The sequence below is a fragment of the Choristoneura fumiferana genome, chromosome 11 (assembly GCF_025370935.1).
Source record: "Choristoneura fumiferana chromosome 11, NRCan_CFum_1, whole genome shotgun sequence".
NCBI classification, from domain to species: Eukaryota; Metazoa; Arthropoda; class Insecta; order Lepidoptera; family Tortricidae; genus Choristoneura; species Choristoneura fumiferana.
The window spans coordinates 15,586,887-15,599,033 of record NC_133482.1 but is presented as its reverse complement, the minus strand read 5'-3'; the positions used below and the strand labels follow the sequence as shown (position 1 = coordinate 15,599,033).

Below are 12,147 nucleotides of genomic sequence, written 5' to 3'. Positions count from 1 at the left end.
CATTTCCAATGTAGTAACCCTTTCGAACCCAGCCGAATATGAAATTTGACATGGATTGTACATAAGGTCCACTGTCATAACTCATAAATAATGAATTTTGAACTTGACATGTATTGCACATAAAGTTCATTTTCGTAACTCTTTTCATACACGGCTGGGTTCGAAAGTTGGAGTTAACGACGTGGCTTGTAAAACGACAAAAGTACAAAAGTCTGCAGCTTTTTGAAAGAAAGAAATGAAACAAAATAAGTTAATTTATTTAAAGTCTCAAAAAACATCACAATCAATAACAATGGAAAAAAGACATGACGCTAAATAGTAGGTGATGCTGACACATAGATATTTTTCACGTTTCAGCTTCCTGAGATCAGCGGCAGTATGAAAGAGATAGTGCAGCGTTTGCACAACAATCTGCTACGTTTGCAAGACGAGTGCGAGCACGACTCAATTCTTTGCTGCATCAACTCTATGACAAACACAAGGAGCAGCTGGTGCTGAGTCGGCGGGAGCCTTCCTCGAGCATCGAGGCTGCTGAGGTAAGGCTAGACGCCAGGGTTCAAACGGCTCCAGACTCCTAGAGAACCTAATTACTTAAATGTGTTTGTAACCTAATCACGCAAACATTCGGTCACATTCGGTCGCGTAATTTTGGCTTAGGTACTTAAACCATCTATTTAACTATAACCTGACCTAACCACAAATAGTTGGAAAACCCCGATATTATCATTTCAAAGTTCAGTATCTCAAAAAAGGCTGAACCAATTTTGATAAAATATGTCTAAGAACCATCGCTAGCTTTCAAATAAAAAAACCGCATCGAAATCGGTTCACCCGTTTAAGAGCTACGGTGCCACAGGGCGCACAGGGCAGGGTGTTAAGAAGACTATACTTCCTCTGATTCTAATTCATAAATAGTCTCCATTAAGGACCTGTTCCACCACCTAGTTACCGGTAAGTTTTCTGACTGGTGGTAGATATTTTACAGAGCGTATCTGTGATGATGTCTCTTTTTAGGGTTCCGGAGCCAAAATGGCGAAAACGGAACCCTTATAGTTTCGCCATGTCTGTCTGTGTGTCTGTTGTCCGTCCGTCAGTGGCTTTGCTCAGGGACTGTCAATGCTAGAAAGCTGTAATTTTGCACGGATATATATGTAAACTAACTATACCGACAAAATGGTACAAAAAAAAAATAAAAAATATTTTTTTTAGGTTACAGACGTAAAGTGGGGTTGATTTTTTTTTTCATCCAACCCCACAGTGCGGGGTATCGTTGGACAGGTCTTTTAAAACCATTAGGGGTTTGCTAAGACGATTTTTCGATTTATTGATTATTTTGCGAAATATTCAACTTTAAAGAGCAAATTTTCATTAAAATCGAGCCCCCCCCCCTTTAAATTTTAAACCGGTGGGTGAAAACAATTTGAAAAAATTCAGGACGGTGGTAAATATATCATACTTTCAAGGAAAACTATAACGGCTGTTGCTTGAGAATTATTAGTAGTTTTACTCTTAAATAGCAGCCCAAGGTATAAAATATACCTTAACTTGGAAGATTCCGTATAAAATACGAAATCCTTAGAAAAATATTACTTAATTTTTTCGTAATGGCTACGGAACCCTATTTTGGGCGTGTCCGACACGCTCTTGGCCGGGTTTATTTTCTTCCAAACAACAGAGACCGCATCATCAAACATGAACTTCTCAGATCGAAAAGTCCATCTCCAAGATCCGCTCTCAAGTGATCCAGCACAGTCACGACACGCCCATCAGCCTGCTCCGCCACGAGGAGCTGTACTTCCAGGAACGGATGGACGAGTTTGACCTGATCGCGACCACGCTGCGCAAGCTCAAGGCTGAACTGGAAGATGTGCAGAGGGAACAGGCCCTGTATAACTCCATGATGTAAGTGTAAGAGCAGTTTTGCACAACGTCCGATTTGAATCCGTGAAAATATACGGTTCGGAGTAGTCGTGGAAGTATTTGTATGGTAGTTTAAGATTGGTTTTTGGAGTCTTTTTGTATTTTTTTTATTTCAACTCCAAATTTGTTGGGTTTTTATTTGTATTTTCGTTGGATTTCACGGGGTGACCGTAAAAGTAACAAATTTGGAGTTGAAATAAAATAGTACATTGTGTCTTAAGGGCGGTAAATAAGGAATTACGAACGAGAGTCTATTAGAAGCCCGAAGTCGAAGACTGAGGGCTTTAATGAGTCGATGTTCGTAATTAATTCTAGTACCGCCCGTGCGACATACAATGTTTTTCATCACATTTGCGAGTAAAATTTTATATTTCTAAAAGAAAAAATATAATTGTTCCAAATGTTGGCGATATCTTAGGCTGTGCTCTTGGCAGCGCCGCCCTCCCCCTCCCTCAGCATCTGCCTGAGCCGCGTGTGCATGTGGTCCTGCAGCAGCGCCATCAGTACGGGCACTGACTCATTGACCGATCACGGGTTTCATGACAAGCACATTAAGGTCGAGGCTTTTATTTGGGGGGTTGCAACCAAGGTAGCCTGCATGTTACGACGCTGTTTACGAGCAAGTGTGATGAAAAATACAAAAAGACTCACAAAAATAAAATGGCTCACAACGCGGAACTGAGGATCACAAAAGTACCAACATGAAAGAGACGACAGATCTAAATAACTGAAAAAAAAATAGTTAGTAGCTTAGGGCAGGGATGTCAGACGTATCAACTTCTTGGTACACATACCAGTTTTTAGTGTTACGTACCATCTACCAAGACTATACGAACTCGGTCCTTGTATGCAAAAATACCAAGATTGGCCGTTGACCTCCTTTTCTATGGTTTGCTTGAGCGAACGAAGCCTCGATCGTTTCAAATAAAAATCTACGTCATGGATAATTTATTTATTTTTTGTTAATATATTAAGTTGAAGTATTTTACGGTACTTATCAAAAAAAAATGTTTAAGTATAGCGATATTTCTTCGGTGCGTTCGATAATTAACGGTACACGAAATTGAAATATATTTTTCACTAGGATGCGATTTCCGACACTGTTTATATACCTATCAGTGTTGGTTGGCAGCGCAGCGCTGCAGCGGAGCACAGGGGTACCAGTTTTTCGTTTTCAGTAGGTACCAGCTTTTAGCCAGCTCGGCACAAGGATTTCTGAGTGGCCGTCTGACATCCCTGGCTAAGGTAAGGATAATATAAGTTTGGTGGGTTTGTACTTAGTAGATAGTCAAGACTTTTCTTTTTATAAATTGCGATGACTTCAATAATAATTTCCTTTTTTAAGTACCACGGAGCTTCCTGGCTCAAAGCAACAGTGCTGGCAAAATATGGCGAAAACCTACGCGGAACGCAAAGAATTTGCCAAAGTGAATTTGATCAAGGCAGCTAAGGCGTTGGTGACTTTCTTCTGTGTGCAAGGTTAATAATTATATTGATGTAATATCAGGATTTTACGCATTTTAGGTATGAAGCTACATTCACCAGCATTAATATCTGCCACAGCGGAGCGTGCAAAAATATCTGACACGTCCTTCCGGCCCTAGAAATAGAGTCGTATCAGATATTTATGCACGCTTGTTGCACAATAGGTACACATAACTAGATTAGGTTAGGTTACGTATATTGTGCTTGTTGTGTCAGATATTGGTGCTTGGTGACTGTACAAGTAAAGTACCTATCTGGCGTGTCGTCTGGAAGGACTACAAATTTCAGAGGGCAGCCGCAGCCGCACGCCGCCCGCGCAGGTAGGGTCGGCTATCTGTCAGTTACGTCTTTTTTTTTATTCGACTGGATGGCAAACGAGCAAGTGGGTCTTCTGATGGTAAGAGATCACCACCGCCCATAAACATTTGCAACACCAGGGGTTGCCAACCTAGAGTCCTAAGATGGGATACCTCAAGTGCCAGTAATTTCACCGCCTGTCTTACTCTCAACGCCGAAGCACAACAGTGCAAGCACTGCTGCTTACGGCAGGATTAGCGAGCAAGATGGTGGTAGCAATCCGGGCGGACTTTGCACAAGGTCCACCTGCAAACCTGTCGGTTCTTAGTCGCTCGGTCATGCAATAAAACATATGGCAAAGTTAGCCATTTATTTTAATTGTTTTTCGTTATTAGTATTTAAAAATTAATCAGTGGTATCTCTGTATTTACCCCTTCATTTTCGGCAACTATAATATAAAATACTTAGTGGGGGCATAATTAGTATGTTTTGTTTTTATTTTTAAAAAGGCTCCAACAGACCACGACACGTAACGGTACGCTCGTGTAACACACGAAGTGTTTGTCTGTACGCGCGCGTTACTTCGTAACACAACACTTAATATACACTGAGTGTACCTACCGTGTAAAGTGTGATAGTCTAAACTTAGCTTTATACTTGTTTTTGATCATGCCTACCAAGGGCCGAAATGGATGCTGTACGAAGACGCTGTCGGTCCGTACCATATCGATGAGTATGGCCACCAAGTGTACCATTTCGACTCGGGTCTGAAGACGTACCACGTGGATTGCGACAGGAATTTCCAGGAGGTAGCCACGACTTCAATTTATGCGTAGATACCTAGAGATGATAAAAATCATGGATAACGTGTCAAATTACGCTGCGCGCCTGATCACAACTACCTAACCTTTCTAATTGTCGGTTTGAGCTAATATTTCTGCAAATATTTCCGCCATCGTCGGCCGCACATAAATATTTTTCAGATAAAATATGCTTATATTTGCGCGTTCTTTATAAAAGTACAGTCATACATAGACGCTACACCAGGGCTACTACGAAACTCGATGTTCGTGTCGTGCGGTCCCTCTGACACTTATACTATTTAATACGAGAGCGAGAGGGACGGTACGATACGAAGTTCGAGTTTCGAGTTTCTACGAAATTCAAAAATCGAAGTTCATATCGTACCGCCGCTCTCATTCTCATATTAAATACTTCGATTTTCGAATTTCGCAGTAGCCCTACTCAATTAAACTTTCGAATAGGTGACAGATACATGCTTACACTCATACGATGACAAAGGCCGGTACGTAATGAAGGACGGAGAGAAGATTTACCAAGTGATGACCTGCACCAGCTCTTACAAACTTGGCGAAGACACGCTACTTAAAAAGGTAAAGGCTTGCCACCATGCAACTCGCTTGACGCTTATTTCCAGCGTCAAATCTGGCCACCTGGCATATAAATAAAGCTGAAATTGCTGAGCTTTATTGCTGGAAAAAGAAAACCTGTTCAATTTCGGTTTTTGAGATATTGAATTTTGAAGTGACAATGTCGGGGTTTTCCAACTTTTTGTTAGTTATGTTATAACTAGTGGCGCGGTTCAAGAGGGGAGGGATAGGGGACTCAAGAATAAAGCATCTGAGTTCCTTTATAATTTGGTTCGCATTTCTAGTGTTTACTTGGCTAATTTCAGCTCATTTAGTGCAAGCAAGACCGTAACGTGATAAACCTGAAGATACTAACGCCATCTAGCGATATTTCGCCTGTCTTTTTGCGCTCATTGTAATTATTTCTAGGTGACTGTTGACTGTGGGCACTCTGATGCATTTAAACCAAATTGTGGCATGTTAATCAAAGACTTGAGCGACGTGGAAATGCTCCCAAAGACTGAACCTATGGATATAACCAGTAAGGAACTATTTAATGATGATAATTATCCTCCTTTCTACTAAAATTTTAACTCTATCAAACTCGTAAGTTTTATCTACCTACTTTATTTACACTGAATGATCAGAGACCATATATTGACTGATGATTATTTTGTCTGTACCATTAGGTACCTATTTGTTTATATTTTAATTGTTATTTTTCTTTTTCAGTGTATTTAATTGTAATTTGACATTTCCACATTCTGTGACTGTAATTTTTTATTGACATATTTTGCCCTGTTGTTGTGGACTAATTTTAATTTTATTTTTATTTTATATTTAATTTTATCGTCTTGACATTGTACCTAATTTTAACTTTTTGTCCATGTTTTACCCAGGATTATTATTATTATTATTATTTTTAAATTTAATTCTAATTTTATTTTGGCTGACAATGTTTTTTAATTTACCACTATCATATACCTACCTATTATTATTATTATTATTTTGTATACAATTTGACGATCCTTTTGTGAATTTCTTATAATTACCTGACATGTATTTATAATGTATTTTTTCATTAGGTAATAAATAAATCTAATCTAATCTAATCTAATCTAATCTATTGCCTAACACACTAGAGCAGAGTTTAGACTTGGAAGAAAAATCGTACAAATTGCATTACATTGCGAGGCCGTAAAGCCAACGAGTTTGTAGTGGTCCATCGAGCGTCGCAATGTAATGTAACTTGCACGATTATTCTTGTCTTAACTCGGCTTTAGATTCACTGGTTTTCTCCATTCTTTCATGTCATACGGTGTAGGATAAGGGTAGAAAGAAATGTTGAATGCGATGGCGAGTGCCTGGGCGTTAGACAATACAGTCACAGAAAAAAAGTCAAAGAAAAACCCTCTTAGTGTAAGTTTTCGGTTACAAAATACGTCTCGATCGCGTTCGCGTTAAAATCTCAATTTGTATGGAAACACGAACAGCGCCTCTAGCGGAACGTTTGCGATTTGAGATTTTAACACGAACGCGATCGAGACGTATTTATTTAGTAACCGAAAACTTACACTTAGGGTACTGGGCCCAGTTTTTCGTAGCATATATTAAATCCATCATAATAAATAATAGTTTTGTGTTAAAAATAAATACTTAAATTAAAATAAAATAAATCTCTGGGTATATACCTGTGTTTTCTATACTGCTTACTATGTGTTGGTTGGTGTGCAATAAAGAGTTATTGTATTGTATTGTATAAATATTTAAGGGGGCCTCCCATACAACAAACTTGTTTTTTTTGCTAATTCTAATGTTGTAAGTATAGATTAAGTACGGAACCCTTCGTGCGCGAGTTCGGTTTTTTGTCTTACCCCATGGCCTCTGGCCTCTAAATCCGCCCTTGTAAATCTCCCCCCAGGCACCCTCGACTCGGAGGTGGTCCGTTACCTGTGGGGCGCGGTGGGCGGTGCGCTGCCGCCCGCCCTGCGCGACGTGGCCGCACTCCAACCGAAGAACCCCATACACTACCTGGCGCACAGGCTGCTCGTTTACAAGTCAGTACACTTTTCAGTTATAAGTAGGGTAGAGCCACGAGCGTTGAAGTGAATGTGTGGGGGGAGGCTCCAATAGAGATCTCTCTCCAGGCAGGTGTTATGTTAGTCCAAAGGACGAGCGTCGGAACTTGTATATATGCGACCGCGTTGAGAAACTTCGATAGCGCGATGTAGAACATGGTCGGAGTTTCTATTGTTGTTCACTAGATGAATGATTACAAGGTCGATTCACAAGTGAACTCGAATGGATTGAACGAAAGTCAAAGTCACTCAGATATTTTTGTAGGAAAGTGACAGATGCATGACATTTTCATATTTGTGTGAATACTTTCATTCACTAATTCAATTCTCATGCCGGCTCTTGTGAATCGATTTGTAAAGTTTAGGGCCAACGCTAGCTGACGCAATTTGCACGGAGCGGGTGGGGCCGATTGAAAAATAGTATATATAAGCAGCGCTAACTGAACGCGTCGCGTGCATAGGATTGTAGCTGCACCTTAGCTGCGGCTGCGCGTTGGGCATCAGCCGCCCGAGGCGGGAAAAAAATTACCGCCCTCTTGTTTAGGTTCAGGTTCCTTTTTAAAAAACTCAGATTTCATTATTGTAGAAAGGGGATTATTTATTATGGAATATTGCCCCCCCCCCGAAAATTGCCGCCCGGGGCGGACCGCCCCCGCCCCCATTGGCACCCGCACCGCGTCAGCTAGCGTAGCCCCTTATTACTTCAGCTACTGAAATTGTTAGCCAAGTCCCTCCCAGTATTAAAGATTGCTGTTGTCTTCCCAGGGGGTGATCGGGGGGGACACGGCAAAATTAATCGGCTCTCGGGAAGTGTTATTATTGCCAACACATGCAACTACCCAAAAATATGGACAATCATGAAAACGGGTGCAAGTGCGGTGAGGTTCTTTCTTTCTTAAATAAACTAACTAACTAATTTGCTCAGGGACCCAAAGAGGGTCTTGGCCTCCGAAACGAGAGCACGCCATCTGTCCCAATTGACAAATAATTAATAAATAATTTATTGAACCAGACGTTACTTTCCGGAAGTCCATATACACGAAGCATGAGTCTGCCCATATCAATGAACTAATAAACAATTATGATTAGTTTTTTTTGTCTTTTTGTTTTTTCTGTGCATCCATGTCTCAGTTTGTATTTTCGATATAAACAATTACTTTTTTCACCCGTGACCTTACAATAATTCTACGTCTAATGTGTCCATCCAGCTCCTCTGCCTCTACGCTGTAAGAACACACACACATTACACAAAACAATCACCCACCACCGCACTACGCTGACGCGTTTCGAACTCAACCAGAGTTGATCATCAGAACAACGGCTGAACGGTTGTTAACTCTGCTGTTGCTGCTTACGCTGTTATGCGATGCTATTTCAGAAATTAATCCCCTATAGCCACAGATTATTTTTAGTAGAAATATTTTGTTCACTTACTTTCCTTTGGGTATTAGATATGACTAACGGAATTACTTTTTATAGGTATGGTAAAACTAAAGCGGAATATCGCCAGATGCAAGAAGAGGCTGAAGCGTATCGCGCCAAGATATACAAAGACCGCAAAGAAGTAAGTCAAATTAAAGAAAAAACAACAGAGTTACGGTTCATTCCTAATTTTAGGGTTTTCCGTCGGCAGTTAAAAAATTAATAAAGGTGGGTCATTCACATTCCCACAGATACAGAAGTAACTCAAGAAGACATTTTTTTACATACATGAACCTCGAGCTCTTGACGATTCCGATTGGGTTCGATTCCCACTTTCCTTAGCGTGCCAATATGAACAATGTACGAATGCTTGCGCGCATGTGAGTGCCCCAGGCCCTATTACCAAGTGCAAAATTCGAACTTCGTATCTCGCCTTTCCGCTTACGCTTATATTATTAATACGAGAGTGAGAGGGACGGTACGGTACAAACTTTATAGCGTGTGACACTGACGTTTACGAAGCTAGAGCTAATCGAGTTGCTTCAAAACTGACTGAGCCGCGGGTCTACAACCGCTAGTCGCCTGCATGCGCGCCGTTTTTATAGTTTGACAGCTCGCTTGTCAGCACAGATGATGTCAGTGGAGTTAGTTGGCTTTTGGCGCGGGCAGGCGAGCGAACAATCTTTCCGCCCTGTGTGTGTATTACTGCTCTGTATTGTGAATTATGTGAATAAAGCTAATTGTGGAATAACACTAGCTACAACTTCGAATTTTGTAGTAGCCCCTTTGTTACGTATGTACACATATGTGACAGATATTTCTTATTTATGAAATGTATTGCCAGCCTATTTTTTATTTTCCGCTAGTTTAGCCCAGGCTAGCTGCTACGAAATTCGAAGTTCGTATCGTACCGTCCCTCTCGCTCTCGTATTAAATAGTATAAGTGTCAGAGGGACCCAACAACACGAACTTCGAGTTTTGAGTTTCGTAGTAGCCCTGCAGGGCTCTCTTGCACGACTCCACTATGAGAATAATCTTTATTTCCAGAAAGCGATAGCAGAGGCAAAAGCCTGGAAGGCGAAGCAGGTGAAACGACGAAAGCCCGAAGAATCCGACGACTCACAAGAACAGTATACGTACGATCTGTACACCGCAACTAATGCTTTTATACAATCGCTGAATTTAAATGTATAAAAATAAATTAGTTAATTAAATAAACGAGTGCCATAATACGCTGTCTTTATGTTCTCGTCATCATCATATCAGCCGTAACGTAAATAATACCTCCACTATTAAAAATTACTCCCCCAAAGACCACCCGTTGCTTCGGCCTTCAATACACCTCCTCGCATTTCTGAGGAAGTGTCTTGACAGATGTACAACACGGAGAGCCTATGAGGGTTGTCTCTTTACTTTTGAGGTACGGAAAACGAGGATGGCAACACATTTCACAGATAAAAAAATACTGATCACAAATACGTAACAGTGCCCGCATTTATAATTTCATACATTGCACAAATGGAATGATCTCTTCTCTGTTCATATTTACTTATCATAGTAGGTCTCAGTAGTAGGTATAAAGAACAAACTCCAGATAACGCATTCACTTCCACCGACGCACATATGCGTTTCCGGAACTTCGCCCAGTGCCGCTGTCATAATTATTCATACATTTTGAACGCACACGTGCGTCAGTGGCACCAAAGGAAGTTAGAAGGCAGTGAATGCGTTAATGGGTTTTGTCATTTTTGGGGTCCATACCTCAAAAGGAGAAAAGCGGAGCGGCATCCTTAGTCTACGCTAGCTGACGCGGTTTGCACGGAGCGGGTGGAAGGGACGGGACACCTATCGAAACTGCGCGCGGCGCGTCACGTGCGACGGTTTGTATCTGCAGGGCTACTACGAATCCGAAACTCGAAGTTCGTATCGTACCGTCTCTCTCGCTCTCGTATTCAGAGGGACCGCACGACACGAACTTCGAGTTTCGTAGTAGCCCTGCTGCACCCGCGCCCGCAAGGGTGCGCCCGCGCCAGTGTTGTCACCTCAGATATTTTTTTTACCCTAACGCTACACGAAATTACCCTAAATAAGGCACTTTTATTTTCTTTTACCCTAAAAATTTTTAAAATAAAAACAAAGCAAATAGATGCGATTTATTAATAAACTAACTGAATTACTACACCGTTTCGAAACATTCTTGGAATGCATCCATAATAGTCTTGGCTTCTATGTCATCTGCAGTAATTTTTTTCTTGAAATCGTACATTTTATTCGAAAACTTTTACCCTAAAAAATACCCTAAATTATTTTCTACCCCAAATTTAGGGTTAAGTACCGTAAGGTGGGGGCACTGGCCCGAGCAGTGCACCCGCGCCAGCTAGCGTAGGCCTTTAGAGGATCAGGATCACAGTCATTTTTAGGATTATTCGAGTCCCCGCCAATGAAAGAACATTCTCCATTACAGACACATAACCTTTATAAGCTGGTATTCAAAGGAGCAAGGGTTTCAGGATAGACTCATTTAAAACAAGTGTTTTGATGGAAGCAAAAATTTTATTACCGATCTCATAGAACTACCAATTTGGCTATAACCTATCAGCTAATACTTAAAAGTTATGAGCCAACAAATTGATCACAGCTTTTTTGCTACCACCAAACGTAACACTAAGACACAAGATGCTTGCTGTTTATGCGCTATTTACCCAGTAACTATGTTATGAGAGTTTCCCAACTAGAGTTTGGTACAACTTGACTTGCACTTACTTACAGACTGGGTTAGCGACATTGACGTCTATGTACCGGTGGTCGGCGACCTTGGCGATAAATGTATCCACTTTTGATCTGCATATCCCTTAAACTGATAATCAATGATCTGTAAACAATTACTTTGCTCATACGCGATCTTGTGATAGCCATGTTCATGCAACAAATTTGTGCTCATGCAGCTCCTCCACCTCTACACTTTAAGAACACTCAAAAATCCAACTAACACCACCGCCACTCTGCTCTGCTGTTGCTATGAGGATCAATGGCGGACTAAGACATTTTGAGGCCCGGGGCGATCTTTAATTGTGGTGGTGGTGATAGATGGGTTTGTGCGATTTGTCTGTTCTTACAGTGTGGAGGTGGAGGAGCTGCATGAACACACATTCGTTGCTTAGACGTAGCTATCATAAGGTCACGGGTGACCAAAGTAATTTGTTTATAGTTCATTAACCCTTGAACTCCTGGATATCACGATATCATTCAGATAACTTTTTGGTATCCTTTATTCCTCAGTTGGTATAACACCAGATTCGCTAATCCTCATAACATTTACCTAAGTAAGTATCATATGCTTTCTCCATCTGACCAGTTTATTGCAAGTTTTTCGTCAAACCTTTTATTCGTCCCGGCCTTAATTGCACGGGATAATTATCAAGATAATTATATACTCGACTAGCGTTTACCCGCGGCTTTGCACCCGTAAATCATTAGATACAGCAGTTGAATTGAAATTCCGGGATTTTATTAAATTCTCGTGGGAATTCACTAAAATTACATCGTGGTTTTCATTGACGTTAAATTACCCAATG

General features: G+C 40.9%; 1 pseudogene; it reads left to right on the top strand.

Annotated features, from left to right (window-relative positions):
* The first annotated feature begins 378 nt into the window (after positions 1-378).
* LOC141432390 (uncharacterized) lies at positions 379-9,804 on the top strand (annotated as a pseudogene).
* The last annotated feature ends 2,343 nt before the right edge of the window (positions 9,805-12,147 follow it).